Here is a 17,290-nt window from a genome sequence, read left to right as displayed (position 1 = left end):
TGGACTGGTAATCAGGAGTATCTGAATTCAAGTTTCATTAAAAAGGCAACTAGTTCATGAATGTATTTTAATTGAAGGAAATGTGTAGGCCTTACCTGGTCACAACCCTACCATCTGAGGGGCAGCTATCGATGGTTAATAAATGTCAACAACACTGCATCCCAAGAATGAATGAAAAAGCTTTACAAAAGAGAATCAGAACTATTTGGTAGCGTTAAAGCTATGGTTTAACATTGTATTAGGAACCTATTCAGTTATGAAAACGCTAACATTTTGAGAGGCTTTTCATGACCTTAGTATATCCAAAAGCTCTTTTCAGCCAATTAAATGTTTTCAAAGTGTGGTCATTTTTGTAATATAGGGAAATGCAATAACCAATTTGCACGCAGGTCATGGATATTAGCATTAATATAAACTGTTTTAGTGATGTTGGTTGAGAGATAAATATTGGCCAGGATACCAAGGAGAACTCCCTGCTCTTCCTTAGATCATGCCAAGGGATTGTTAACATTTATCTGCGAAGGCAGACAGCATCTTAGTTTATGTTGCACCCCAAAGTCAACTCTTCTGACAATGCAGCACTGCACTGCAGTGTTATCCTGATCATGGTCAAAACCCGTGCAGTGGAACCTGAACTCTCAACCTTCTGATTCAGAGGCGAGAGTGCTACCACTGAGCCAAAACTGACACCAACAAGATAGCTGGTCTTTACCTTGTAGTCCTGACTTTCTCTGGATGCTCATAAAACATTTAGGCCAGGATTTTCCTTATGGCGGGCGGGAGCGGGCGGGGGTGGACGCAGAGCCGATTGGTGCCTGCGATCGGCTCTGCAACACCATTTTACGTGGGCAGGCCAATTAAGGCCCCCCCCCCACCGTGTAAATCGCAGCTCCTGAGATCAGCGTGTGATGGCGGGACTGCAATGACCGCTGGTCCAATGGTGACCTGGCGGCCTGTTTAAAAACAGCGCAGGCGGCTGTCCTAAGGCTGCCACTGATGTCGGTCAGCAGCATGATGGATAACATCCTCGGAGAGCAGGCCAGACGATATGGCAGGTCAGTGGGGCAGTCGGCCCTGAGGTTCTCGGGGGGAATGTGGGGAAAAGCTTTTTTACCCAGAGGGTGGTGACGGTCTGGAACGCGCTGCCTGGGAGGGTGGTGGAGGCGGGTTGCCTCACATCCTTTAAAAAGTACCTGGATGAGCACTTGGCACATCATAACATTCAAGGCTATGGGCCAAGTGCTGGTAAATGGGATTAGGTAGGTAGGTCAGATGTTTCTCACATGTTGGTGCAGACTCGATGGGTCAAAGGGCTTCTTCTGCACTCTGTGATTCTGTGATATGAGTGCCTCGCTGCTCTCCTCGAGGAGGTGGCAGCACCCTGTGAGATCCTGGTGCCAAGGGATGGGATGAGGAGGCCACCCCACCTAACAAAACGTGTCTGGGAGGAGGTGACAGAACGGGTCAGCTCCCACGATGTGGTGAGACGCACCCGGGCACATTGCCGCAAGCGGTTTAGTGACCTCTTGCGATTGGGAAGGGTGAGTACAGTGTTGGTACGGGTCACTTAGCACCTTGGTTAGGTTGTGCCCCCCCAACTCAGAATTTTGTTTTTGTATTCATTCATTCACAGGAATTGGCCTTCGCTGGGTGGGTCAGCATTTATTGCCCATCCCTAGTTGGCCATGAGAAGGTGGTGGTGAGCTGCCTTCGAGATCCACTGCATGTGGTGCAGGAACACCCACAGTGCTGTATGGGGGCGAGCTCCAGGATTTTGACCCAGTGACAGTGAAGGAGCAGCAAAACATTTCCAAGTCAGGATGCTGAGTGACTTGGAGGGGAACATCCAGGTGGTGGTGTCCCCATCTATGTGCTGCCCTTGTCCTTCTAGGTGGTAGTGATCGTGGGTTTGAAAGACCTTAGAGCATGAGTGGCAAATGTGATAGAGGCAGCATCTGGGCAAGGGGGTCAGCCCTGGCTGCTTGGTGCATGTGTATGGCAGCTCCAGGGTCACAAATGGGATGAGCCCTGAAGGATTTTCCTCAGGTGGGGATGGCCAGGCTGCAATGGCAATGCAGGTACAAGGTGGACTAATCAATATTCCTCTGTCCTCTCAGGACGAGACAGCTCACAATAATGCTGAGCAGCTGCGGACTGGCAAAGGGTAGCCCCTCCTTCTCATCATCACCAAATACGCCATGTGCCTAGGTCAAGTGGCCGCAATGAGGTTGGGGTGCCACTGGGAGGTAAGAGTGTCTGTCAGTGCACACATTCCACTGTTGACTGTATATTGATTTCAGCCTCCAACATGAGATGCCCATTGATATTGGAAGGAGGAGCGCATTCTGATCTGGGTGCCAGGTATGCACATTAACAGTGTAATGACTTCAACTAATCAATTGTCCTTGGTCTTCCTTTCAGCCTCACCAGAACATGTCTGGATTCAGGAGGCAGAGGGACTGCCGCTGACCTCTGAGGGCACAGAAGACATTAACGCACCAGCATCACACCCTCTCTGCCAGGCAGGCACCAGCGCAGATACCAGCACCTCGGTGGGAATAAGATCGTCGGCTAGTATCTCAGTGTACAGCGGTGAGGGCACTTCACACTCGCTTGAGTTGCAGACAGAGGCAGAGAATGCCCATGGTGCCGGCAGTTGGGAGAATGCTGGGAACAGAGATGATACTCAGTTGGTGGCTGATGATGGACCTCTGGAGTTGTCCCTGAGGCAGCAAATGCTGGGTGTCCAGCAGGGTATGCGGGAGGATCTGGCGGAGATACATGAGGGAATGCGTGCCATGGTCTCCGTTGTGGAGGAGTCCATGTGGAACATGAGTAATGCAATGACCCTCATGGCCGAGTGCACTGCCTCCTCCAGGGGGAGAGTGGTAACTCTCATGGAGCGGCTCCTCCAGGATAACAATCAGGGCTTCCTGGGGATGCACTCGGACCTGCAAGCTCTCACAGTGGCAATGACTTCAGGTGGTCAGTGCCAGTGTGGGAAATGGATTGGGCACCCAGTATCCTAACTAGGTGCCCGTCCCTCAATGGTGAGCAGGGAGGTCCAAAGCGACCTCATGTTGGCGCACAAGCTGCCTGTCATCTCTGTGGGCTCCTCTCAGGGCGCTCTGGATAACAGCAGCAGCTCTGCCCCTCTGCCAGTGACTGTGGCATCAGATGAGACTGCGGCGACTGGGGAGATGCCAGCCGTGGTACTGGCCGCTCCCTCCCAGTCAGGGCCAGCACAGGCTCCACAGGCCAGAGGACACCCACCGAGGTCATCAAGGCCAACAAGACAGCAGAGTGAGCAGGCTGTCTCCAATGCCAGTGCCAGTGATGGGGGAACACCTAGACGTAGCACCTGCAAGCGTAAGCATAAATCAGCCTAGGCACAACACGGGCTTATCACTAGTGGTTTTCTTTTGCCCCACTTTTAAGTTATTTTTAAGTTGGTGTGCTGTTCAACACCTTTTAATGGACTTTGTTTTCTGTATGCCAAGTTTCCAATCATTAAATGTATTGGTTCTCAACAAGCCTCTGGGTGCTTCATTAGTTCTGCAGATGTACGGGAGCTCATGATGTTATGAGTGACTTGTTTGTCATTGAGCTTTATTGACAAGGCAAATAGTTAATGTTGCTGACTAGGCAAATGTTGTTCTCAGGTATCGAGTATGGAGTCTGCAGCCCTGGCATGAGTTGATGGTTCATCTTTGGTAGGCTAGCTGAAGAAGCATTGGATCAAAGCCTCCTGGGTCTCCCTGCCTCCCTGGAGGTTTCCCAGGTCAGCATCTATCCCCTCAGCATTCTCCTGAGCGTGCTCACCCTCGGACTCACGACTGGACTCATTGCAGCTAGAGCACCTGCGTCTACATCTTCTTCCTCCATTGCGTTCCCCCTTTCCAGTGCCAGATTGTGGAGAGCGCAGCATGCAACCACTATCAGCGACACATGATCCGGGGGGTACTGGAGTGCGCCCCCTAAACGGTCCAGGCATCGGAAGCGCATCCTGAGAAGACCGATGGCTCTCTCCACCATAGCCCTTGTGGAGCCGTGGCTCCTATTTGTGCCGCTGCTCGGCCTCTGTTCTTGGATGGCGGAGAGGTGACATGAGCCACCTTCTGAGGGGGTAGCCTTTGTCATCCAGCAGCCATCCATCCAGCCGGGCTGGAACACTGAAGAGCCCCAGCACCTGGGAATGTCTGAGGATGTTTGTGTCATGGGAGCAGCCTGGGTACCTTGCACAGACTTGCAGGATCTACATCCTGTGGTCACACACTATCTACACATTCATGGAGTGGAAGCCCTTCCTGTTGACGAAGGCAACCGGCTCACTGACTGGTGCCTTGATGGCCACATGTGTGCAAATGATTGCACCCTGGACACGGGGGAAGCCAGCAATGGCAGTAAAGCCTTTGGCTCACTGTGCCTGGCTGGCCTCATCCGAGTGGTAGTGAATGAAAAACAATGCCCACCTGAACAGAGCATCTGTCACCAGCTTGACACAACTGTGGACGGCTGATTGGGAAACTCCACATAGATCACCCATGGAGCCCTGAAAGGAGCCAGAGGCATAGAAGTTGAGGGCAACTGTGACCTTCAGAGCCACTGGCATGGGGTGTCCACACACACAGTTGGAGCGGATCGCAGGGCCGATCATCTGATAGATGGAGGTCACGGTCTCCCTTGAGAGACGGAGCCTCCTTCGGCACTGCACCTCAGACATATTGAGGCAGCTGCATTGCCACCTGTAAACCCTAGCAGCAGCATGGTGTCTTCTGTGGCCCCTTCTGCCTTGGAATTCCTGTTGGCCCTGCACCCCTTGTGCCTACACCTGTCCTCCCACAGGTGGCTCCCTGGAGGCTAAATATGGACTCCTGGCCTCCTCCCCATTCTGGCCCTCTCTTCCTCCTCAGAGGAGGTGCCTCTAGTGGAGAGCACAATCCCCATTCCCAGAATAAGGGAAGGCTGTCTGATACCTGGAAGGCCCCAAGTGTTGTGATTCCTTCAGAATCCTGAACTGAAGCCTGTCTTTCTGTCAAAGTAGCTCTGAAGCGAAATTAATTGTCTTGTTCACGCAAGCAAGTAGCAGTAAGTAATAAAGTTCTAACAACTCGCATTAGCGAGCCCACTTGCCCCTCTTATCCCGCCCGTGGATGAGATTTTTAAAAAATGTGGCCTATCCACCTGCCCGTTGCACCTGTGCACTGAAGATCGCACGGGCTGTGAAAAATCATCTTCAATTGCTGCCTCAAGGGCCTTAACTGGCCTGTTAATTAATGGCGGGTACCCCTTGGAACTTATAGCGCGCCTGCCTTCCGAAATATCGCGATGGTGTGTGGTGACGTCAGGACACATGCCCGATGTCATAGCACGTCATTTTACGCATCGGCGTGTCGGGCCCGCCCCTGCGCGCCAACCAGAAAATTCTTCCTTTCATGGGCGAGGAAATACTTTGCACACATTGTCAGTAGTACTTTGTGGGCAAATAAAACAGGGCAATTTTTGCTCGTCAAGATCTCAGAAAATAACAATAAGTTAATTTGTTGGATGGATGAAAGCTGAAATTTATGTTTCCAAATTACTGTAATTGAAGCTACCTGACTTCTAACATTAGCTCAATAGTACGAAATTTCATATCGTCACCCGATTCAGCATAATCTGAAATCTACTGTTTCAGAGGAGGTGTTGGCTGATGGACCAGTCCCTCCATACACTGATACCTTGTCAGTTGCGTGCTGAGCAGCCATTTTCTGGAAGTCCTTTGTGAAGGAATCCAAATGCTCCTTGTCTATCAGATCTCCAAGCTCACGTAGGTGACAACCTAAGGATCTGATCGCATCACTATCTAGAAAAACAAAAAAAAATCACTGTATGTTACAAACTGATTTACACAACATTTGTGGAGGAATAAGGCTTAATATCAAATGTGGAAGTGTTGGATCCAGTGCCCTTGGTTTGTTGGGACTAAAGGATCTGGACTGCAGGTTTATTCAGGGCGACGAGTCGGTTCAGAGACAGAGAACATCTGGAGATTGTTGTTAGAATAAACACATGCCTTTATTTACAGACTAAGCTCTGCAACTATACTTGTGAGCTCACAACATAAAACTCTGTCTTCACTCATCAGTGACTAACTCAAGACTCTCTCACATAGAGGTAGCCCACTCTACTCTGCTACTGGACATTAAGATAATATCACCTCACATTACAATACTTGTCTTAAAGATATATTACATCTGAGATTACTACATCCCTCCACCTGTACTGAAAAATGTATTTTACAATTTTTCAATATATCAAGTTATTTACACAATTCAATTATTTACAAAGCCAGTCTCTTTGGGGCTTTCCTTATGCATATAGAACGTTTCACCTCTACAGCTCCTGAAGTTTGCTTTGGAGTCTCCCTTACTCAAATTGTCTGAGCATCAGGTTCTACAGCAGGTACCTGTAAATTTGTTTCTTAAACTCTTTCAGGTACAGTCAGCCCTTCAAATACATTTGCACTTGGTTGAGTCCTTTCAACAAGAAATATTGATTCAGTCTCGAACCCTGGTAGAATCACTTCTGGATATTTGTTTTCTTCACTTTGTATGTGATCCACATATCTTCTTATTCGATCTTCAACTTTTACATGGTAGGAAAGAGGTCCCGTTACAGTACCAAACTACCATGTTGGTCCTTCTCTAAAATTTTTCACAAATACCTTCGCTCTTACACTAAATGTTCTGTTCCGACTGTGACAATTATGACCTATTTTCTGATTTTCCTCCCCTCTTTCTACCTCCCCCACCCAAGATTGGCATAATTAGGCTCAGACTCGATTGGAGACGATGTTTCATTAACAACTCAGCAGGTGTGACACCTGTTGTCGAATGAGGGGTGATTCAATAATGGAATAGAAATTGTGCTAATTTAGTTGCTAACCAATCTCCAGACAATTTCTTCAAACCAGATTTGAACGTCCGAACTGCTCTTTCGGTGAATCCATTTGAAGAAGGCTGGTATAGAGATGTTTTCACATGAACAATACCATTGAGGCTTGTAAATCGGTTAAATTCAGCACTTGTGAATGCTGTTCCTTTATCTGATACTAGCGCTTCAGGTAATCCATTTATAGCAAAGCTTTGTCATAGCTTGTCTATTGCCGCTGAAGATATGGGTGACCTTACTTCGTATACATCCATCCATTTCGAATGCGTGTCTATGATAAGGAAAAACATTGTTCTCATAAAAAGTCCCACATAATCAATGTGTATTCATACCCATGGTCTTCCTGGCCACTCCCAGGAGTGTAATGGGGCTGTTGCAGTTAATTTCTGTACTTGTTGACACTGCTTACAACTTCTTACTAAGTCTTCTTTTTCTCCATCCAATCCCGGCCACCACATAACCATGAGCTGTTGCCTTCAGTTTGGAAATTCCCGGATGTGCACAGTAAAGTTCAGATAACAATGGCTTTTGTCCTTTTGGAGGAATAATCACATGATTATTCATCCCCACAATAAAATACCTTCTTGGCTGGTTATCTCATATCGTTACTGGAAATACAGTTTCATTTCATTGGAACTTGATTTCTCACTTTGGATAAGACTGGGTCTCAGTTTATCCAATCTTTAATTTGTTTTGCACATATCAGTTATGAGTCCAGGAAGTTCAATAACAAGACATATTTCCGAGGAGTTGGAACATCCTTATCTTTTACCAACAAGGGTAAATGACTAAGTGCATCTGCATTTGCAATTTGACTTCTGGGTCTATGAATGAAAGTATACTCATACACTGCCAAGATCAATGCCCATCTTTGTACTCTTGCTGAAGCTATAGGGGGTATAGCCTTCTCTTCACCGAATAGTCCTATTAATGGCCTGTGGTCTGTTATGATAGTAAAATGATGACGTTGCACATATTGATGAAACTTTTAAACACTGAAAATGATCACCAAGCCTTCTTTTTCAATTTGAGAGTACTTTTTCTCTGCAGTACTAAGTGTTCTCAACACATAACCTAAAGGTCGTTCTGATCCATCATCCATTTAATGGGAAAGCACTGCTGCCGCTCCATAAGGTGATGCGTTGCACGTTAATATCAACTCTTTCTTTGGGTCAAAATATACTAGAAGTGTAGATGACTGTAACAACATTTTCATTTTTGTGAAAGTTTCTTGTGGTGTTTGCCATGACCATCTCTGGTTTTTCTTGAGCAAACAATATAATGGTCTCAGTTCTGTCTATAAATTAGGCAAGAAGTGTCCATAGTAATTAACCATCCCCAAGAATGATTTCAATTTGGATGTATTCCTTGGTTCTGGGCCTTCTTTAAGAGCTTTCATTTTTTCTTCAATTGGATATAGGCCTTGTGGATCTACCTTGTGACCTAGGTAAGTTACCTCTTTTGCTTGGAATGTGCACTTATCCTTTCTCAATTTTACTCCAACTTGTGAAAAATATTTCAGAACTTCTTCCAAGTTCATCAAATGTTCCTTTTCAGTGAGTCCAATCATGCGAACGTCATCCAAATAGACTACAACATGGGGCAGTCCCTGTAGTAAACTTTCCATGGTTCTTTGGAACATGGTGCAAGTAGAAGATACACCAAAAGGTAAACAGGTATATTGTGTATACCCTTATGTATATTTATGGTGACAACTTTCAGGATGCCTGCTCTAATTCCATTGCTGGTATGAATAACTCAAATCTACCTTTGTGTTAACCTTGCCACCTGCCAATTTAGTATATAAATCTTCAATTTTAGGTATGGGGTGTCTATCCAATTTCGTGACTTCATTGACTATTTATTTGTAGTCCCCACACATTCTAATGCTTCGGTCAGGTTTGAGAACAGGTACAATTGGAGCTGCCCACTCTGAAAATTGTACTGGTTGTATCACTCCCAACTTTTCTAATCTGCCTAGTTCTGCACCTATCTTATCTCACATTGCATAAGTAACTGATCTTGCCTTCATGAATCTTGGTGTTGCCTCTGGACCTACATGAATTTTTGCATGTAGCCCTTCAATTTTTCCAAGTTCTTCCTTGAAAACTGAGGCATATTTCTGTGGTATCTCTGATAGCCCATTAGTTTTCAGTTGGAAGATTTCATTCCATTCCAATTTAATTTCTTTTAGCCAGTTTTGTCTGAGGAGACTAGGTCCCTTGCCTGCTGCTACCATCAAGGGTGATCTCACTGTTTGACCTTCATAGTTTACTGTGACTTTACATATGCCCTATACTTGTATGTCTTCCCCTGCATAGGTCTTTAATTTTTCATCAGTTTCTTCTGAATTCAGCTGGCGTTCTCCATGATTCAGGTATTGAAAAGTATGCTCTCCAATCACCGTAGTAGCTGCACCAGTATCCATCTGCAGTCTGATAGGCTTCTCATTCACTGTCGTGGTTACATAGATAGGCTCTGTTCTTCCTATCTTTAAATTATCAAGCAAATAGATAACAGCATCTATTACTTCAGGATTTTCAATGCTGCTTATCTCCTTAGGTTTTTGCCTGTGTCTGACAGTCTTCTGATTCTACCTTTACAATTTCTCTTTTTTAAATTGTGTTTCATTACATCTCTGATACTATGATGCCATGTTTTTGCTGTTGAGTTTTCCTTTTTAATTTGCCTGCTAGCGATGGCTGCTTCCTGCTTTGGAAAAAAGCTCTGCAATTTTGTGCTCTTTTTGGTTGAAGCTCCCCGCCCAATATGGAGGACGGCACCATTTTACATTCCTCGAATGGCTTCTGAGTTTCACACAGCACCTTCCAATGCGAGAGCGCTTTCCAACGCCTTCTGAAAATCTAGATTTGTTTCAGCCAACAATCTCCTCTGAATCACATTTTTGTTTATACCGCACACCAAATGGTCTCTAAGCATATTGTTAGAAGCACTGAACTCGTAATGTTCAGTTAATTGCTTCAGATTCGCCACATAAGAAGCAACTGTCTCCCCCGCAGCTCTAATTCTTGGGTTGAATCTAAACCGTTGTGTCACCGACAGCTTGGGCTGGTAATGATTCTTTATGAGGTTCACTAAATCATGAAACCTTTGGAGTCTGGGGCACTGGGCGCCAACAGATTTCAAATTAATCCATATGTCTTACTCCCACACGTGGACAGAAGGATTGCGCGCCTCTTCTCCTCCCCCACAATGTCATTTGCCTAGAAGAAGAATGCGACATAGTGAGACCAGTCATCTGAGGTTGGACCGAATGTTTCCACTCTTCCAAATTGCGGTATGCTCTGAGGGGATTACTCCGACATTCAGAAGGAAATTTTCTTTTACTTACAACTACCATGTGAGGTACGGCCCGATTTCGGTTCTTCTGATTTCCTTCATTCTTCTCACTTTTTAACCTCATTTTTTCCTGTGATTTTTCAAGCTTTTACTCTCATCGTCAGTTTGTTGGATCCAGTGCCCTTGGTTTGTTGGGACTAAAGGATCCGGATTTCATGCTTTGTTCGGGGTGACCGAGTCGGTCCAGAGACAGAGAACATCTGGAGATCATTGTTGGAATAAACACACGTTCATTATTTACAAACTAAACTCTGCAACTATACTTGTGTGCTCACAACATAAAACTCTGTCTCCACTCATCAGTGACTAACTCAAGACTCTCTCACATAGAGGTAGCCCACACTATTCTGCAATTGGACATTAAGAAAATGTGACCTTACGTTACAATACTTGTCTTAAAGGTATATTACATCTCAGATTACTACAGGAAGCTCGACTAAAACCAGCGGGACTTCTCGGGTATTTTAAACAACTTTCTTTACCATGATAAAAGCAAAATACTGAGGATGCTGGAAATCTGAAACAAAAGCAGAAAATGCTGAAAAAAACTCAACAGGTCTAACAGCATCTGTGGAGAGATAAACAGAGTTAACGTTTTGAGTCCGTATTATTTTTCTTTTTCAGAGCTCTGTTTTTCCAGCATTTTCTGTTTTTGTTCCTTTCTCATGAACCACCTTTAATGACCTTTGTTTCCTAACAGTTTATCCCTGGGTAGGCCTGCTACACTACCCTGTGAATATGCTCAGTACTCTATTCTGTGAATATACCCAGCATTTTGCAAAGGGAATATATGCAGTACTATACCCTGTAAATATGCCCAGTATTAACCCAGTGAATATGCTCAGTATTTTACCTCAGTATTATATGTGTACATATTTAATATTTTACCTGATGGGTATTCCCAGTCCCTGAACTTGAAGTATTTGCATTACCTTTAGCACTATTGATTATCTGGATTTTGCTTTTATCCCTGTTTCTTATATCAAAATTACTTTCACTGTTATTTTTATCTCTGATCAAAGCAACGAATGGAGGAAGGATCATAGTTCTTTCATCACTCTTATTATCATTTCATTCATGACCTTGGGCCTAGCCAGGCCCAGCTGCAGTCCATTCCAACCACACTGTTCTTCCCTAACCCAGTACTGAACTGGAACAGCTTTTGTCCACACTAACTCTTCAGTTTAATATTTACTCATTTATTTTTCCTGTTACGATCTCTGTAGGGACCAATAACATAAAAGCACTGAATGACCCCAACAGAAGAAACCAATGGACAAGATTTCATTTTTAAAACTTTGACTGTAACAGTCAAATTTAATCAACAAAAATTAAATATGAATTAACAAGAAAACTTGTATTCAATAGAAACTATAAATTACACTTTAAAATAGCTGATACAACAAAGACAAGTCTCACAGATTTATTGGCCATTGGAAATTTTGATTCCCTGAAGGACTTAAAATCTGTTTCTTTCAGCCCTAATGTCACAATCCTTCAAGAGAAGAAATTTCTCCACATCCCAGTCCTAAATGATCTAGATTCTCCAGCCAGGGAAACAATCTCTCAGTATATACCCTGTCGAGCCCCTTCAGAATCTTTACTGTTTCAATGAGATTGCCACTCATTCTTCTAAACTCCAGAGAATATAGACCAAATTTACTCAGCCTCTCAGTATAGGACAATCCTCTCATCTCAGGGACCAATACTAGTGAACATTCATTGTACCACCTCTTTTGCAAGTACATCCTTAAAAATGGAGACCAAAATTGCACACACTGTTCCAGGTCTGGTCTCACCAATACCTGTACAATTGTAGCAAGATTTCTTTATTCATGTACTCCAATCCCCTTGTAATAATTCCCTTAATTGTTTGTTGTACCTGCATGTTAACTTTTTGTGACTTCCTTAATAATAGATTCAGTACTTTCTGGATGACTGATGTCAGGCTGACTGGCCTGTAGTTCTGTTTTCTCTCTTCCTCCTTTCTTGAATAGCAGTGTTACATTTGCCAACTTCCAATCTGTTGGGACCATTCCAGAATCTAGGGGCATTTGGAAAAATCATAGTCAACGCATCCACTATCTCTGCAGCTACCTCTTTTAGAACCCAAGGTTGTAGTCCATCAGGTCCTGGGGATTTGTCGATTTTAGTCTCTTGAGTTTCTCCATTGCATTTTCTCTGCCGATATTTCAACACTCTTATTAGCCCCTAGTTTACCCTCTATTTCTGGTATGTAACTTGGGTATTCGACTGTGATGTCAGACACAAAGTATTTGTTCAATGCCTCTGCCATCTCCTATTTCCCCTTAATAATTTCTCCTTTCTCTGTTTCTAAGGGACCAACATTTACTTCAGCTATTCTTTCCCTTTTTATGCACTTATAAAAGCTCTTCAATCTGTTTTTATATTCCTGGCCAGTTTACTCTCATATTCTATTTTTTCCCTTTTATCAACATTTTGGTGGCTCTCTGTTGGTTTCTAAAACATTCCCAACCCTCAGACTATTGCTTTTCTTTGAAACATTGTAAGCCACCTCTTTTAATCTAATACTAAAGTTAACCCCCTTAATAAGCCACAGATGGATCTTTCTTGCTGAGTTTTTATTTTTCAATGGAATGTATTTTTATTGAATATTTTGGATTTAAAAAAATATTTCCCACTGTTCAATTACAGCAGTATTGTTTAGTCTATTTAGCCAATCAAGGGAGCTCTTCTCTCAGTTTAAGGTTCTTGTTTGTGTTTGGAGTATGTTATTTTCAAACTTAATGTGGAATTCAATTGCATTATGATCATTACATTAAGGGCAACATTTTCCCTTTTCGGGGGGGATGTGCAGGAGTGGGTGCGGGCGGATGGGTTCCTGATCGGCGCCCCTGATTGGGGGCGCGCTGCCATTTGACGTGGGCAGGCCAATTAAGGACCACCCAGTGTGACATGCGCTTGGAAGTGGACATGCTTGCGAAAGAGCGCCTCAGGGAGATCGGTGAAAGTTGTAAAGATTTTTGGAAGTGTACAAGAAAAATCCTGACATGTCCCCTTGGAGGGAAGATTGGGCAGAAAACATCCTCCCAAATAAACATATTGGCCTGGATTTTCATCACCGAGGCAAGTAGCAGGAGTCCTGAAAATTCCCAGGTTGGCCCACCAGCCTTGGGGGAAGGTGCCCGTAAAGGTGGGATCTTCACTGCCAAGGGGAGGGGTGTGGTGGGGAAGGGGGGGTGGTGGGGGTGGCGGGTACAGATCGCAGTCAGGCCAGCCGACTCATGAAGAAGCGCAGAAGCAGGCAAAGGAGCTGCCGGGTGCGGAGGCAAGCTGTTTAAAATGCTTGTGGGCAATCATCCCTGACAGAAAGGACCTCCATCCCTTAACCCTCACATCCTCTCAGCCCTCACCCCACCTCCCCCTCACCTCCCCCACACACACACACACACACACACACTCCCCATACCTCAGCCATGCCACCTCATGTCCCCAGGCCAGGCTACTCCCCCCCACCACCTCCCCCCATAGCTACTCATGCCCCCCATCCCAACCAAACTATGGAGCACATAATAACATCTTGCCCCTGACTAGAGTTTCAGGGTGAAATCCTGGAGTTACACCAGCTCTCCAACAGGGCAATGGACTGGTTAGGGGAGTTGACATTAAAACTGTGATGACAGCATCTACTTCTAAAGCTATATGAAAGGAAGAAGAAGAAGATTGTGTATCATCGTTGCACATCATCTTGTGTGGTTTCACGTCAGTCCCGTGACCTGATCAGCCCCAATTCTGGAACAAGTGCAATTGGAGATGTCAAATACACTCAAGGGAATTGCGAATTAAAGAAAAAAACTCTGAAGCAAAGTCCTCAAGAAAGGTTATCCAGGCCAAAAGGTTTCTTTTGCCAGGAAAAAGTTGAAACCTGGGCTTCTCATTCTGTGCAGAGAAGGCCCATTTCTTGACTCTGCAAGCTGATTTTAATTCTGGAGCCCCAGCTACTGTGGAACTTTATATCAGGAGAGGTAGAGAGGCCATTTTAAAGCCTGTATGAGAGACAGAGCATTTCAGGTAAAATTAAAATTGCTTTCCTTGTCTCAGGGTTTGTTTGGATGAAAAATACAGGTGCAGCCCTTACCCTTCAGGAACCTGGCTCTGCAATCTTCTGATTAACCTTGGAGCTGCTAAGTCTGGCCCTTATTCAACTCTGCAGCAGGCGAGGCAGAGAGATCATTTCAAAGTCAGTGAGAGAGCCCAGCATCAAGGTGCTAATCACTCAAAGCCACCTCGATTAAAACATTTTAGCAACGTCCTCAAAGCATCCCTGAAGAGGTCAAACATCTCCACCGACACATGGTCACCAACCAAAATGGGAGAGGGTGTTGTAATATGCCTTTAAGGGATTGTATCATGACATCATTATAAGGAAGTGTGTCGTGTGATCCAATTTTAGTTTCACTTTGAACTGAAGCAGGCCTAGACCCACAGCCCTGCTGCTGATGTCTTCAAGCTTCCTGTTCATGTATATATGTTCATATGTGCTTAAGATTAATAACTGAACCCACAAAGTGTTTGCACAATCCAAGCATCAAACACAGAGACACTTTGTTAGGAAGATGCAAAGGTGAGGTCAAAGTGGCAGAGAGAGTGCAAAAACCTCCAAATAACTCTTCTAATTGACCTTCCAAGCAACACCAACCCACTCATGGAAGAGTCTGCAGATTGCACAAGTTATCGGCCATATCAGAAAGCATTAAACAGGAGTGGAAGCAAATCATCCCCGAACCCAAGTCTAAGAAGAAAGACAGACTGGTGAATGTTATCTAATTTGAATTTATTCAGTATTTCTTTTATATTTAGAGATTTATTTTGTTTTGCGAGTTATTTGTTACATGTGCATAGTGCTGCACATGTATGGTACAGCATTTCAACTTGTGCATTGTTTTTTCTGGGCGAGAAATGTCTGAAGGAGCTTAACTCCAGTTTTAACCTTGATTCCTATGGGAATCTACGATTCACTTAAAGTCGTTTCACCTAAAGTTGTGATTTTCAGGAGTACAGCCACAGCTTGAAGTGAAGACTTACTGTATTTCCCAATGGATCTTTTACTATGAGATTACTAATTAACCCCACCTCATTGCACAACACTAGATCTAAATTAGCTTTATCTGTATTTGGTTTCACAACATATTGTTCCTGGAAACTATTAACTGTCTTCTGAAAAGGCTGGGCGCACCCCCAGTTTTGGACTGATAAATGTTTAAAGCGCAGAAGGAGGCCATTCGGCCCATTGTGTCCACACCGGACAACAAAGATCTGACTACATTAATCCCATTTTCCAGGGCTTGGCCCATAGCCCTGGAGGCTATAGCAATCCAAGTGAATATTTATATACTTCTTAATCCTCAAATCCACTTTCCTGCCTTTTCCCCATAACCCTTGATTCCCTTACTGATTAAAAATCTGTCTATCTCAGCCTTGAATACATGTAATGATCCAGCTCCTAAAGCCCTCTGTGGTAAAGAATTCCACAGATTAACTAGCCTCTGAGAGAAGAAATTCCTCCTCATCTCTGTTTTAAATGGGTGACCCCTTACTCTGAGATTATGCCCTCTGGTCCTAGATTCTCCCACAAAGGGAAACAACCTTTCAGCATCTACCCTGTCAAGCATATTATTCAAGAGTTTCTGACACAACCATCCTTTCAGGCAGTGAGTTCCAGACTCCCACCACGCTCTGGATGAAAAAATTTCTCCTCAACTCCCCTCTTAGCCTCCTTCCTCTTACCTTAAAGTTATGCCCCCTGGTTACTGACCCCTCCATTAATGGAAAAAGTGCCTTGCTATCCACCTGAGTTGTATCAAAACTGGTTAGGCAAATTGACATTGACCCAAGCACCAAACATGACAAAGGCCCAGTCAACCCTGTAAAGTCCTCCTCACTAACATCTGGGGACTTGTGTCAATATTTGGAGACCTGTCCCACAGATTAGTCAAGCAACAGCCTGGCATAGTTCAACTCATCGAATCAGACCTTACAGATAATGTCCCAGAAGCACCATCACCATCTCTGGGTATGTCCTGTCCCACCGGCAGGACAGACCCAGAAGAGTTGGTGGCACAGTGGTATAAAGTCAGGAAAGAGTTGCCCTGGGAGTCCTCAACACTGACTCTGGACCTCATGAACTCTCATGACATCAGGTCAAATGTGGGCAAGGAAACTTTCTGCTGATTACCACCTACCAACCCCCGCTTCCCCCCCCCACCCCCCCACTCTCCGCCAGCTGATGAACCATTACTCCTCCATGTTGAACACCACTTGGGCGAGATACTCCAGGTAGCAAGGGGATAGAATTTACTCTGGGGTCTTTAATATCCATGATCAAGCGTTGCTGGGTCACACCATTACTGACCGAGCTGGCCAAGTCCTGAAGGACATGTCAGCCAGATTGGGGCTGTGGCAGGCGGTGAGGGAACCAACAAGAGGGAAAAACCTACTTGACCTCACCTTCACTAATCTGCCTGTTGCAGATGCATCTGTCCATGACAGTACTGGTAGGAGTAACCACTGCACAGCCCTTATAGAGACAAAGTCCTGTCTTCACATTGAGGATATCCTCCATCGTGTTGTGTGGCATTACCACCGTTCTAAATGGGATGTATTAAGATCAGATCTAGCACTCAAAACTGCGCAACTTGCAGGAGGCGCTGTAGGCCATAAGACCATAAGATGTAGGAGCAGAAGTAGGCCACTCGGCCCATTGAGTCTGTTCCACCACTCAATGAAATCATGGCTGATCTGATAATCCTCAAATCCATTTTCTTGCCTTTTCCCCATAACCCTTGGTTCCCTTACTGATTAAAAATCTGTCTATCTCAGCCTTGAATACACGTAATGACCCAGCTCCTACAGCCCTCTGCAGTAAAGAATTCCACAGATTACCTAGCCTTTGAGAGAAGAAATTCATCCTCATCTCTGTTTTAAATAGGTGACCCCTTACTCTGAGATTATGCCT

The 17,290-nt window shown here is 44.8% G+C and overlaps 1 protein-coding gene across 4 annotated transcripts in view; it reads left to right on the top strand.

The window, feature by feature from the left end:
• LOC121281942 (apoptosis facilitator Bcl-2-like protein 14) overlaps positions 1–17,290 on the top strand; it is a 93,099-nt gene that overhangs the window by 31,121 nt on the left and 44,688 nt on the right. Inside the window, exon 1 of one of the 4 annotated variants that reach the window (XM_041195174.1) lies at positions 14,757–15,087. The exons of the other annotated variants lie outside the window; for them this stretch is intronic. The gene's annotated coding sequence lies outside the window, so the exon portion shown is untranslated. Of the gene's footprint in view, positions 1–14,756; positions 15,088–17,290 lie in introns of those variants that run through there. 4 annotated transcript variants of the gene reach the window in all.

Source organism: Carcharodon carcharias, chromosome 9 (genome assembly GCF_017639515.1).
Source record: "Carcharodon carcharias isolate sCarCar2 chromosome 9, sCarCar2.pri, whole genome shotgun sequence".
NCBI classification, from domain to species: domain Eukaryota; kingdom Metazoa; phylum Chordata; class Chondrichthyes; order Lamniformes; family Lamnidae; genus Carcharodon; species Carcharodon carcharias.
Note: the sequence above shows the minus strand (reverse complement) of the source record. Positions and strands in the feature narration are given on the sequence as shown.